Genomic DNA, 12,022 nt, shown 5'->3' on the forward strand with positions numbered 1-12,022 from the left:
GAATGACCACTGGATTGCTTCTTTTCTGCCAGTCATATTTCACATCTTCCTGCAGTAGTGCACTCTTGTGTATGGCAGTTATCTAATTGTCTGTTTTAAAATGGAGTGTATTTATTATGCTTCATATGTTAGTGGAAATGCTTCTTGTATTGGTGTTTGGGAATGTTCTTTTCCCTTTACTTCTTTCATCAATGATTTATCAACTCTGTTATTGCTTGCATGGTCTTTATTATGCCTCCCAGAAGATTTTTCTAGAACCCTCTTTTGCTTAAGGACCACAGGAAAAAGACGAATGAAGCTTAATATTTGATCAGGAATTTACTTTGTCTTTTAAGCAACATTTTGTAGCCACTGGCACATCCTTAATAGTCCCAGAGGGAAACAAAGAAGGTAGCTGATCTAAGTTGGATATGCATTTAGTATCTTGTAATACGCAGTGAAAAGTACAGACTCAGGAAACCAGCCAAATACTTTTCCTAGGAAATCTTCAGAATATGTGACAGCAAGGCTTAGACTTGACAGTACTTTTCTTAACTTTGAGACTTGCATGACCCTCAGAAGCTTCTAACTCTCACTGGCTTGTGTGTCTTTATGTCCTAATTTGTTACAATTGCTGATGTAACCCTATACTTTATCTTGTTTTAACTCCTTCATGGTTACTGCACACGTGGTTTTGCCACTAAAGAAAATACTACAAGCAGTGGTGCCCCTGGGTCCTTCTGCGTATGGAGAGACTTCTGAATGTGTGACTACTCAGAAGAGAGTTGCTGTTTTCTCAAGATCTATCAAGTATTGTAATTTCTCTGGCATGGACTTCCTACTGGCCCATAGTCCTTCTTGTGAGGTAATCCCTCGCTTTTTATGAGGGGAAAGCTGAAGCAGTTATTTGTTAAACCACGTAGAAGGAACTGGTGTCAGAGCAATGCGAAAAATTTCGGATGACGTGTCACTCAGATTGACAGGTGCCACCTCTTCTCACAGAAATCAGACTGGAAGTTGTGCTGAGCATGCTGTCAGAATGGCACAGCCTCTGTCTTTGATGGCATTGTCTACGATGGTGAGAGCTGGGATAAGAACTGCAGGTCACTGGGGGTGAGTGATGTGAGCTAGAGGGGTTCTTTTGGGTGCGAATTTGCATCGTGCCTGTACAAGAATTGCTGCTCTGTGCACCGGGGTGCATCGTATTTTTCTTCCTGCTGGCACCAAGTCTGAAGTGATGTTAGTGGGGTGCCATTCAGGCTGCTCTGCCTTTGAGGTAAATGAAGGTGCTCCATCAGTGAGCTCTCTGCGTGCACGGACAGTGTGCACCTAGGATTGGCAAGCGGCATGGACTTCATTGTGGGTAAAGATACAGGGTGGACGTGTGGTCCTGGAACCATAATGCATACCAAACCCCCACCCCTCCTTCTTTGCACCTCACTACTTGATATTGTAAATGCACAAAATAGCCTGGAATTTCTAGAAGGTATTAATTTCAGATTATGCATATGTGAACAAAAGTGTGTTCTTAAAATTAATTTAACGATTTGAAAAGTTCCTTTGTTCAAATTATGTAGATACTTCTTTTCTGTTTTTCATATTATAACTGAATGACTTTAGGACTTTGAATGCTGTAGGTTTACGTGTTTTCTTCCAAAAACCTGAAGTGGAAGAAACCAAGACTGAGTTTTGAAATAGCGTTGATGAAATATGCACAATAATATTCTTTGGGACAAATTAGGAAAAAATCCCTTAGCTTTTAAACACTGTGGTAACAGTACTAATCAACATGACATGCTGTTGAGACACTCCACAGGACAAGGTTTGCTCTTCTGGATGAATGTACAGAGCTTTATTCCTCAGGTATGTCAATGTATGTGCATCTAGTCCCAGACCACGAGACAAAGACACGCATCTTTCCTCTATCTGTTTTCATTAAAATATTGTTACTCTGTATTTTGATCTGTTCCATGCAGCAGGACAATTTATTTCCTTGTGGGCTTTGTAGCTTTTCTTACATCAGATCCATCTTGAGTGACCTGTTAGCACTTACTCAGTTTGTGCCTCTACATGACCATCACAGTAGTGAAAAAGTACTGCTTGGTATCCGGCACGTTTGTCTAAATTTCCATGCTGTGATTTGCCAGAGGATTTTCTTATAGTGGGGCACTCACCATAGTTTTGGGAACTATGAGAAAGAGAAGTGGATTCAGAGAACTGAGCCCTGATATAATGTGAGGAGGGTAACAGTATCTAATGGGATCATTTCACTGTATAGTATATGTGATTTCTGAAGAAGTGAGGAATGCCCCTAACTCCATCCTGCTTATAGAATATCAGTCAAAAGATCACTACTTGCAACCAAGCAGCAATGTGAGGACATATTCTTTATCATTGTCCTGTGTTTCCACATGCCAGTTTCTTCCCTGTCTTCCACAATCCTGCTGCGTTATGTTCCATTTTCTTATTCTCATCCTCATCAACTGTTCTCAGCTTATCTCCAGTCAGCTTGTCATTTAAGCTTGCATGCTGCCTCCTCCTTGGTACCCTGCCTCTGATTTCTTCTTTTTGAGTCTTCTACTTCCGTTTTTTATATGCTTTAAGGAGAGAAACTCTTACTTCCTGGATGTGGCTCACTATGAATTTTAAGTTGATGATAGCATCCTTTTGAACACCATTACAGATCTAGATGTGCCACCTTCTTCCTTGTGGTAGGGATTGCGAGTGCTGCACAAGCCTTAAAAGAAATTCTATGCCCAAGCATTTGACAGCAGCAGCATTATTAAAAGTAATTCACCTAATGGATCACCTCTCAGGAGCGATGAGACTAAAAGTAATGTAGGAAGTAATCTGTGCAAGAAAGGTAAAAGATCCAAGAGAATGAAACGAATAGCATCATTAAAAAAAATTCTGCTTCAGTGCCTTTAGAGATAATTTGTAAAGAAAGCAGGTTAATGATAATGTAGACAAAGGGTGAGATGATATTGGTTTCTCTAATTAAAATCCTTGCCGTGAGTACAAAGCCGTAGAAGTATGTCAGATCAGAAAACCTCAGAATCTTCAGTCTTTGTTTACTCACTGAACAGGAGCATCATGACAGAGCAGTTTTCTGCTTCTTGTCTCCTTGGTATTCCTTGACACAAAGCTTAAGAAGCCAGCTTGTTTCTCGTGTTTGCCCGTGAACAAATTCTATCTGTGAAAGAAGAAGGTGGAGAAGGGTGGTATTTCCAAAGTATCTGCTTAGACTGCTAACAAGGCTGCTGAGTCCTAGGAGGATAGGAATTACAGCTATTTCCTTTGTCCTGGGCCTATGGTCTGTGCTGTTATTGGCCAGGATTATTGAGAGACGGGAGATTTTTGGGTACCAAACATCTTGAGCATTGTTTCTGAGATGCCCTTTAGAGGCCTAGTTCTTAGAAAATGCTGGATTGCTGCCTTTTCATAGCATCCTGTTCTGTGTACTTCAGGACATTTCTCATGGCTTTACTGCTCATAAATTTATCTTACACCTAGCTACCAGTCAGAGCTGGTTAGCAAAAGTAAAGATGGGAGAACCTAGTGATGCTTTGTCTTTAAACCTCTTCATACAATTCCATGTGATTGGGGAATTGCTGTGTTAAAGGATGATTCATTTTATTTTATTAGGATTTAAACTCTGCCTTGAATTTTTATAGCACTCTTGAATAACACCACTTTTTGACATGTCAGAGATTTGGGATCCGCTCAAAGCAACAATTTGATAAGTTCTGAGCTTAAGCTCTTAAAAGAAAAAAGACAAACATGTTTGTATACTAGGAGAAAAAACTTGTATTTTAGTAGTTCTCCTCTTCTAGCATTTCAGAGCTGTCATAGCTTTGCTTATCTGCTGAGCTTCATCCAGGAAAGAGAAACAAACAGTACTTTCTAGATAGCCTATTATGTGAACAAATACCAGAAGGAGAAGGAAAGATTAAGTCTGCTTCTAATCTTTTACATTGATCATGCTTTCATTGAAGCTGTTGTAAGAGCAAGTTCCTGATGATACTGGTTTGGTTATCAGGTATATAGCTGTGATTATATACGATTTTCTGAGTGGCATCTGCATCTATAGCAAGCTCAGTAGATGACTAGACCTTTATAAAACATAAATGTTTGTTCCTGTGTGCATGCACGTGGGTGTATGTATGGGGAAAAAATATTCTTTAAAGTAAAATGCACTTCAAGTCCATTGTGGTAATGCTGTCCTACCAAGTAAATTTTTAATCCACAAGACTGAAACCAAAACATTTTAATAATTAATTCTCCTGTAAATCTCTGCTTTTAGGAATGGACATTGAGACTATAGAGAAGAAGTTTATGTGTGTACAGTGATACACTATTAAAATTGCAGCACCCGCTGTACTTCAAAGACAAGCTATTCTAAAATTGAATAACATTCTAAAAAAAATCTGTCAAAATGTTTTCACTTGACTACATGTAAGAATTGCTGCAGAAAGGTTCCTATTGTTGTTTTCAGAATTTCGAAGGGGCTTTTAGGCATTTAGATGGGTATATTCTGCTTTTAGTTATATTTAGGGATTGGTGGAAAGAGATGCGTATTTGTTTGTATAGTTTTCTGTGGTACCAATGAATTGGGATTTCACATTTGAGTACTTTGCTGAATCAAGTCTTTTAGAGTAGTTTCTCTTTTCTAAAATGTTAGCAAATGCTAGCTTTGTGCTAATGGAAGCTAGACATTTGATTAGCAGGTTTTCAAAAGTAAAGTGGTAACGCTTTTCTATGGCTTTATTGAGCTAAAAGTAAAATCTGACATGTTATTGCTGCAGCATAAGATCAGAGGATTTTTTTTTTAGCTGCATTTGTTTTTAGGTACTCTGAAATCTGATCTGACTCCATTCCATAAAACTGTCTAGTACCGTGGAGGAAAAATAAATATCTATAACTATTTAGGCATATATGAATGAGATTAATTATAGTTTGTAAATGTAGAGCAACTGGCCGGAGTGTCCTCTTGTACTTCACCTGTCTTGAAAATGGTTTTTCCTATACTGACAGAGCATCAGCATCTCCAATATGCAGTTATAGCTTTCCCCAACTTATTGCGGCCTTTCAATACTTAAAGGGAGCTTATAAGATAGGTGGTGACAGACTTTTTGTTAGGGCCTGTTGTGATAGGAAAAGGGTTAATGGTTTTAAACTAAAAAAGGGTAGATTCAGGCTAGGTATGAGTAAGAAATGTTTTATGATGAAGGTGATGAAACACCGGAACAAGTTGCCCAGAGAGGTGGTAGATGCCCCATCCCTGGAAACATTCAAGGTCAGGTTGTTTGGGGCTCTGAGCAACCTGATCGAGTTGAAGATGTCCCTGCTCATTGCAAGGGGGTTGGACCAGATGACCTTTAAAGGTCCCTTCCAACAGAAACCATTCTATGATTCTATGATCTTTTCTGCCTTTCCTGGGCTTTTGAGTATATTTAAGTACGAATAGCTTAATTGCCTTTTTTTTTTAATGGGACTACTAGGAGGCAGACCTGAAAAGTGGAACTTTTGTACAGATGTCTATTTCGTAAACTCTTGGGAACTGAGTCTATTATAAAAGCTTTTGTTATTGACGTGGATTAATGTTGCTTTTGAATATTTTAAGAAGTATCTCTTCATTAGAGATGCACTAGAATAACATTGAAAAGATTTTATATAGTGAATCAGCTATAGAATATGTTCTAATTCTTACTAAATACTCAGATTTTATTGCCGAATAAAAATGTCTTAATGGTGTAGTTTGTCTATACTTGTTGTATCTGTGACAAAATCTAAAAATCTTTAAAAGACTGTTTAGATCAGTGTATTCTCCTGGGACATAAAGGAACTGCCTATACTGAAAGCTAAGCAGAATCTTTTTTTCTACTCTGCAGAAGTTCAAAGCTGTTTATACAGACAGAGAAGTAATTTTGTCATTAGCCTGTCTCCTGAAATTCCTTAGTATTTTCTGCTGTCCTGTGGAAATGGAAGATTTCTCCCCTTTCACATTACATCTACCAGCCTGCAGCCATGTAGTCTGTACTGACTTGTTTCTCAAGCATTGTAGTCAATGTTGCCTGTCCCAAAGGGTGTGTAGGGAGAGGGCAGTGAGGGCAGTCTAAAACTGGTGGAGAGACAGGAAAAAGAGGGTAACAATTTTTATAGGTCTGTTCCTCTTCATTCTCCCTTCCCCCTGCCACCACAACGTGCATTAGGACACTTCACCATTAGGAAATATTCACTGCTGAAAGTTGCGTTTCCTGGTACACCAGGGATATTTTCTTTTTTCAAAAACACTCAGTGATTTTAGCGATTTGCTGTGTTTTTCAGACAGTGAGGAACTGTCATGAGGAATGACAGTGTCATTCAGGCTTTTTGTGTGCTGTCCTGTAAAGGTACCAGAGTTAGCTCAAAGCTGTCCTTTGTGGTGGTAGCAGTCATGGTGTCAGCGTTTGAGCTAACTACCCTAAAAAGAAGCTTCCTTTTGGTGTCATGGTTGTTGGCTCTTCTGCTTGCAAAACTGGACTAGTATTTTGGAGACATACCAGGTAATTTGAGGATTTTGACAGATGGACTTGGGTGATTTAGTGGGAGCAGTTAGGAGTTCTGCTGTCGCCCTTCTGCATTCCAGTCCTTGCCAGAAATGCTCGCAACAGAAGTTCCTGCCCCAGAAGAGTGAGCTGTTTGCCAGCACTTCTGCCACTCTTTCACAGCTTTCCATCTCAGTTGATGTTCAGTTGATACTAATACGCTATGCAGTGAACTTGGGGAGCAGGGCTGCATGCATGTACCCTGCTATGCACTGGTGTATGGGCAGTAATTTCCTGCAAAGGGATGAGATGGACACCTGGGAACCTTATGTATTTTGAAAGTGGTCCTTACCCACTTCAGTTGCTTAGCTGGAAACCTCTTTGCAAAATATTTATCAAAGTGACAGTATATCATAGTGGTTTTTGTGTGTTCACTATTGCTGTCTTGTAGGTTAATAAGGAATACTAGAGAGAGAAGGTGGGGAGGTGGATGGGGAAGGATTGGAGCACAGAAAATGGAATGCTAATAAGTACAAATGGTGATGTTGGCAAAGAGGTGATGTAATTGCACTTTGATAAGTGACATTTATGGGTTATGAAATATTTGCAGAAAATCTCAGAGGAATAATTGAACCAGACATCTTTCAGTTCTGGTGATCTGTGAGAAAAAGATCCAATACCTTGTGGCTTATAAAAGAGTAAGTATATGCTTCATTGTATAATACAGATCTAATGATGATCTGAGTTTCAAATTATACAACATGCAATTTTGATACATAGATATATAGACTGAGAGATTTTCATTCTGAATTTCAAATTTCTAGTAGCTTTGGATTTCTGCCTATCTTTGTCCCTGTCTAATTCATGTTGTTTCTTTTCCCCCTAGAGACTTATTCCTTATTAAAGACTATAAAAGACCCCAAAAGAGTCATATATGCCTAGCTCCTCAGAGAGGATGAAATAAGAGCAAGGTAAGTGGAAAGATTTCTTTATCAAACTAAGTAACAGACAGACTCAAATTAGGAATTGAAAATGATTTTCTAGAAACTTGCTGCTGTGAGCTGTTGACAGCATGGACCCACCAGCTCCCTGCTTATGGCCAGTAATGGCAGCAGAAATTTTAGAATAATTGGCATGAATGAAATGAAGAGAGTTCCCAACCAATTACCAGAGAAAAATGGAAAAAGCACATGTGCTTTTTCTGTCTGCGGTATTTCAGACTCATTTATTTTCTTGGTATAACACTTCCATTTTATTTCATGGTAACATGAATTCTCCTTCCCTCCTCTTCTTGCAATTTATAGTTAATCCTAAAGTTTTAGTTACGTTCATTTTAAATGCCTCTGGAAAAATCTTGTAGATTTGGATGAGAATCAAATACAGTTACTGTTGAATTCAGTCTGTGGGAGCAGATAAGGTTTTATAAAGCATACTTTATTGATGACACAAACTTCATTATTTTTTTTTTTAAATGCTAATTGTAGTTGACCACAGCTAGTAGTCTAAAAGAAGCACTGTTTCTCATCATTTTCAAGAACTGGATCTATTCCTTATTTGCTAAGAGATGAAGATACAACAAAGTGATAGGTTTTGAATACTGTCCTATGTGCAGTAAATTTGTACAAGGGAACTATAGATCTATGGAGAAGCTTTTGTGAAAGCCCTGAATTTAGTTTCTGTGTTCTCAGCCATTCCTAGTTTCTGGGATACATTTAAAAATGGTAGATATCTTCACCCTTCTATTGGCTTAATAAATGCTTCTGTCCCAAACTCTGAATATGACATGGAAAGCATGCATTTCCTTCACAGCCATTTACATGGTTGTTCCTGCTAGAGTGTTCAGTATTTGGAAATGTAAACGAGTCATCTGGTTACGTGCCAGTTTGTTGATACTGATGGAACATGCCCTTTTCAGAGACAGATGATGCCTTCGTGCTTGTACACCTGTTAATGTCCCCTCAGTCTTCCCCTGGTGTAGTTTCACTGTATTACTCTAATCAGGAACCATTCATTTTGCTCCTGGCAGTGCTGAGAAATGCAAATAGTCAAATTTGACGTGGTAGCTTAGATACCTACATGTTGCTGCCATCTCAGGATATAGCCCATAGGCGTGTCTGAACACTGGGGATAATACAGGGAAGAAAATGCGGGTGCGTGGAGTGTACATCTAGAGAGTTCTGGAGGAGTAGGACTGTTACTTGCTGCTGCTTTCTGTAACTCAGTATATCATTCAAAGTAACACTATTTCTGTTTAAAACCTTGCTAATGCTACAAATGGGTTTTCTGTTTTACCCAAGAAAGCAGTTTAGCCATACATCGTTCTGACGCTTTTCTTCTTCACAAGTTGATCCTCCTAATAATTTGAAGACATTTTTTTATGCTTTTCCCTAAGCTCTTTAAAATTGATCTATTTCTACTCTGTGATCAGATCCATAGTATGGTGTATAACTGAAACTGTAGCTGGCTGTTTAGAACTAAACCAGTTTATTCATTCTTCAAAAGCTGTATGTATTTACCATTATTTATTGACTTGGGAATCATTGGTCCTGATGCACTTTTGAGAAGCTGAACATCAGCTTCTTATTTCATACATAGATCACTGTAGATCAGTCTATATATGCTTATTTGTAGACAAAACCATGGGGTTTGTTTTATTTTGGTTTTAGTTTTTTTTGAATTATAATTTTAGAGATATAGTAGGGCCGAGCAAATAAGCTCTGTTTTGAAATATGTTAAAAGTTTACCCATGTGGGGACACAAGCTTATTTCATTCTCGCCTTCTAAACCTGTACTTGTTGGAGGCTCTTTTTAAAAGAAAAAATTAGTTTGAAAAAATTCAGCTGTCTGTCCTTCAAACTACTAAACTGCTAAGTACAGACAAGAAAGACAAGGGGAAGCTGCTTAGATTTAAATATATTCATGAAGGAAAAGCTGAAGAAAGCTGGGACTAGGAAGCAGGCTAAAGGAGAACAGCGCTTAGTTAAATACTCATATGGTTCCCACAGATTATTAAAAAGCTAAAAAGGCTTTGTGAGCTAATAGTCTGTGTTCTGTGGGTTTGTGCTATTAAGCAAAAGTGTCCTGGGAAAGGGAAGGGAAACTGAAGGTTCTTTTCCCCAGACTGCAACTGCCTGCCACTAAGCCAAGCTTGATTTTATTCAATCTGACTATTGGCTTGGATTTCTGAAAAGGAAATTTTGGAAGCTTGCCTCGTTCATCAAAAATAATTTAAGGTGCCACCACAGAGGCAGGAGGGCTTCTCATTATTGTTTCCTGTATTTTATGATGTTGGCACTCTCCCTGAAATAATTTGAGAATTGCAGATATAATAATATTTTGGATTGTAGAAAAATAGATCTCAGCAATTAAATTCATATTTTATTTTATCTAGGTTTTGGTAATGTGCCTCTTCCTCAGTAATACAACTTTTTCTGGAAACTAAATCCTTACCCTGAACAGTTGCATTATTATGTCAGGCACTTCTGTACATGATTCTTAAAATAAGCAACTTGAACATTTCTGTGTGACAAGAAACATTTTTTGTTCCTGCAGACATTTTCCAACTGAGCTTGCCAGTGAGAACTACAGGAAATATTTAGGAGGTGGGCAGGTATAGAATAATTTAGGTTGGAAAAGACCTTTAAGATCATAAAGTCCAACCATTAACCTAACACTGCCAAGTCCACCACTAAACTATGTCCCTAAGCACAACATCTACCCGTCTTTTAAATACCTCCAGGGATGGTGACTCAAACGCTCCCCTGGGCAGCCTGTTCCATCGCTTGGTAACCCTTTTGGTGAAGAAATTTTTCCTAATATCCATCCTAAAACTCCCCTGGTGCAACTTGAGGCCATTTCCTCTCATCCTATTATTTGGGAGAAGAGATTGACTGCCACCTCACTACAACCTCCTTTCAGGTAGTTGTAGAGAGTAATAAGGTCTCTCTCCCCTCAGCCTGCTTTTCTCCAGACTAAACAACTCCAGCTGCTCCTCATAAGACTTGTGCTCCAGACCCTTCACCAGCTTCATTGCCCCTCTCTGGACACACTCCAGCACCTCAATGTCTTTCCTGTAGTGAAGGGCCGAAAACTGGACACAGTGTTTGATGTGCTGAGTTCAGGGGGATGATTCCCTTGTCCTGCTGGCCACACTATTTCTGATACAAGCCAAGATGCTATTGGCCGCCTTGGCCACCTGGGCACACTGCTGGCTCATATTCAGCTGTCTTTGACTAACATTTCCAGGGCTTTTCCTATATGTAGCTTCATCCCTAGATAAGTAGCTGCTTTGGGGAGAGGGACCCTGACAAATGTAGTCTTTTTAAGTGTTTCCTTTTCTGATTCTACAAATGTGACTCATGCTAAGAAGCTTAATTAGAAATGAAAAAAGTCCTGCTGTGTACTTTGCAACTGCCAGTAGTCTGAGAGTAAAGCTATTTAACTTAATCGCAACAGGCCTGAATATTTTAATTATGAGCAGTCACCAGCTGAAAATAAAGCATGGAAAGCAGCAATAATATAAGCTTTGAATGCTTTAAGCTTAAATGGTAAAACTATTTAAAATCTCTTTTCCCCTGACTGAGAGTGTCAACCTTTTCAAAAATTGAACTGAAACTGGAATTTTGGAAGGTCTGGGAGCAAGACACTGAAGGTTACTGAATCAGAGATTCAGTGATGACTCCTGGGGTGATAAAAGGGAAGCAGTGTTTTCATTCTTTCTCCATGTCATTTAAGAAAATAGTAATGACCCTGTTGTGCCACACTGAAAGTTCATGTACATGAGCATCTCTGACCAAAAGCGAAGGCTGTAAGAATAAGTAAAAGCGGTATTAAAACCTTCTCTGAGTCTTCTCTCTGTCTTCAGCAATTTGCCAGATTTATATAATTTCAGTAATCTTCAATGGCTTTCCATTTCATGAATTTATCCAATCTCACATAAACCTTGTTTTGAACCTGTGTTAATGTGGTATGATTGCTAACGTTAACAACCTGCTAATTAGCAGGCCATTGTCTGCGGCTGGTGATGTAAATGAAAAAGATTCCATTGACATTTGGTACTGTGCCCACTGACATAAACAGAGAGCTTTCCTCAGTGTTCTTAAAAAGATTGAGTAGAAACAACAATCACTCAAAATACATATTTTGAGATGAGGAGACCGCTTCTGGCATGAGAATCGTACAATGTTTCTATAAATTACATAATCTGGACCTGGTGTATTGACAAGTCTGATGAAGCTCCTTTCATGATTAATAGTAGAGAATATAAAATCAAGTAAACTTCAGAAATTCCTCTGAGAGACAGTAAAACAAGTTGTCAAGGAATTCTTGCAAACATCTACTTTAGATCCATGAAGTTCTACTCTATTTTTAAGTACCGCTTTATTAAGAATGCTAATATGTTTTAAGTAACCCCCTGGAAGTCCTCGGTTAACTTGTCGGTAAGAGTGGTGCCGGTTTCCTTGTTTGGGCAAGTCAGTGTGCCATTCTGACATCTGTAATAGAGCCAGAGACAAGGT

At 38.8% G+C, this 12,022-nt stretch overlaps 1 long non-coding RNA gene across 18 annotated transcripts in view; it reads left to right on the top strand.

The window, feature by feature from the left end:
- Positions 1-12,022, top strand: part of LOC141742801 (uncharacterized) — a 343,134-nt gene that overhangs the window by 108,542 nt on the left and 222,570 nt on the right. For all 18 annotated transcript variants that reach the window (XR_012586865.1, XR_012586870.1, XR_012586873.1 and 15 more), the window contains one exon: positions 7,393-7,477. This is a non-coding gene — a long non-coding RNA (uncharacterized LOC141742801). The remainder of the gene's footprint in view (positions 1-7,392; positions 7,478-12,022) is intronic.

This window comes from Larus michahellis, chromosome 4 (genome assembly GCF_964199755.1).
Source record: "Larus michahellis chromosome 4, bLarMic1.1, whole genome shotgun sequence".
In the NCBI taxonomy this organism is placed as follows: Eukaryota; Metazoa; Chordata; class Aves; order Charadriiformes; family Laridae; genus Larus; species Larus michahellis.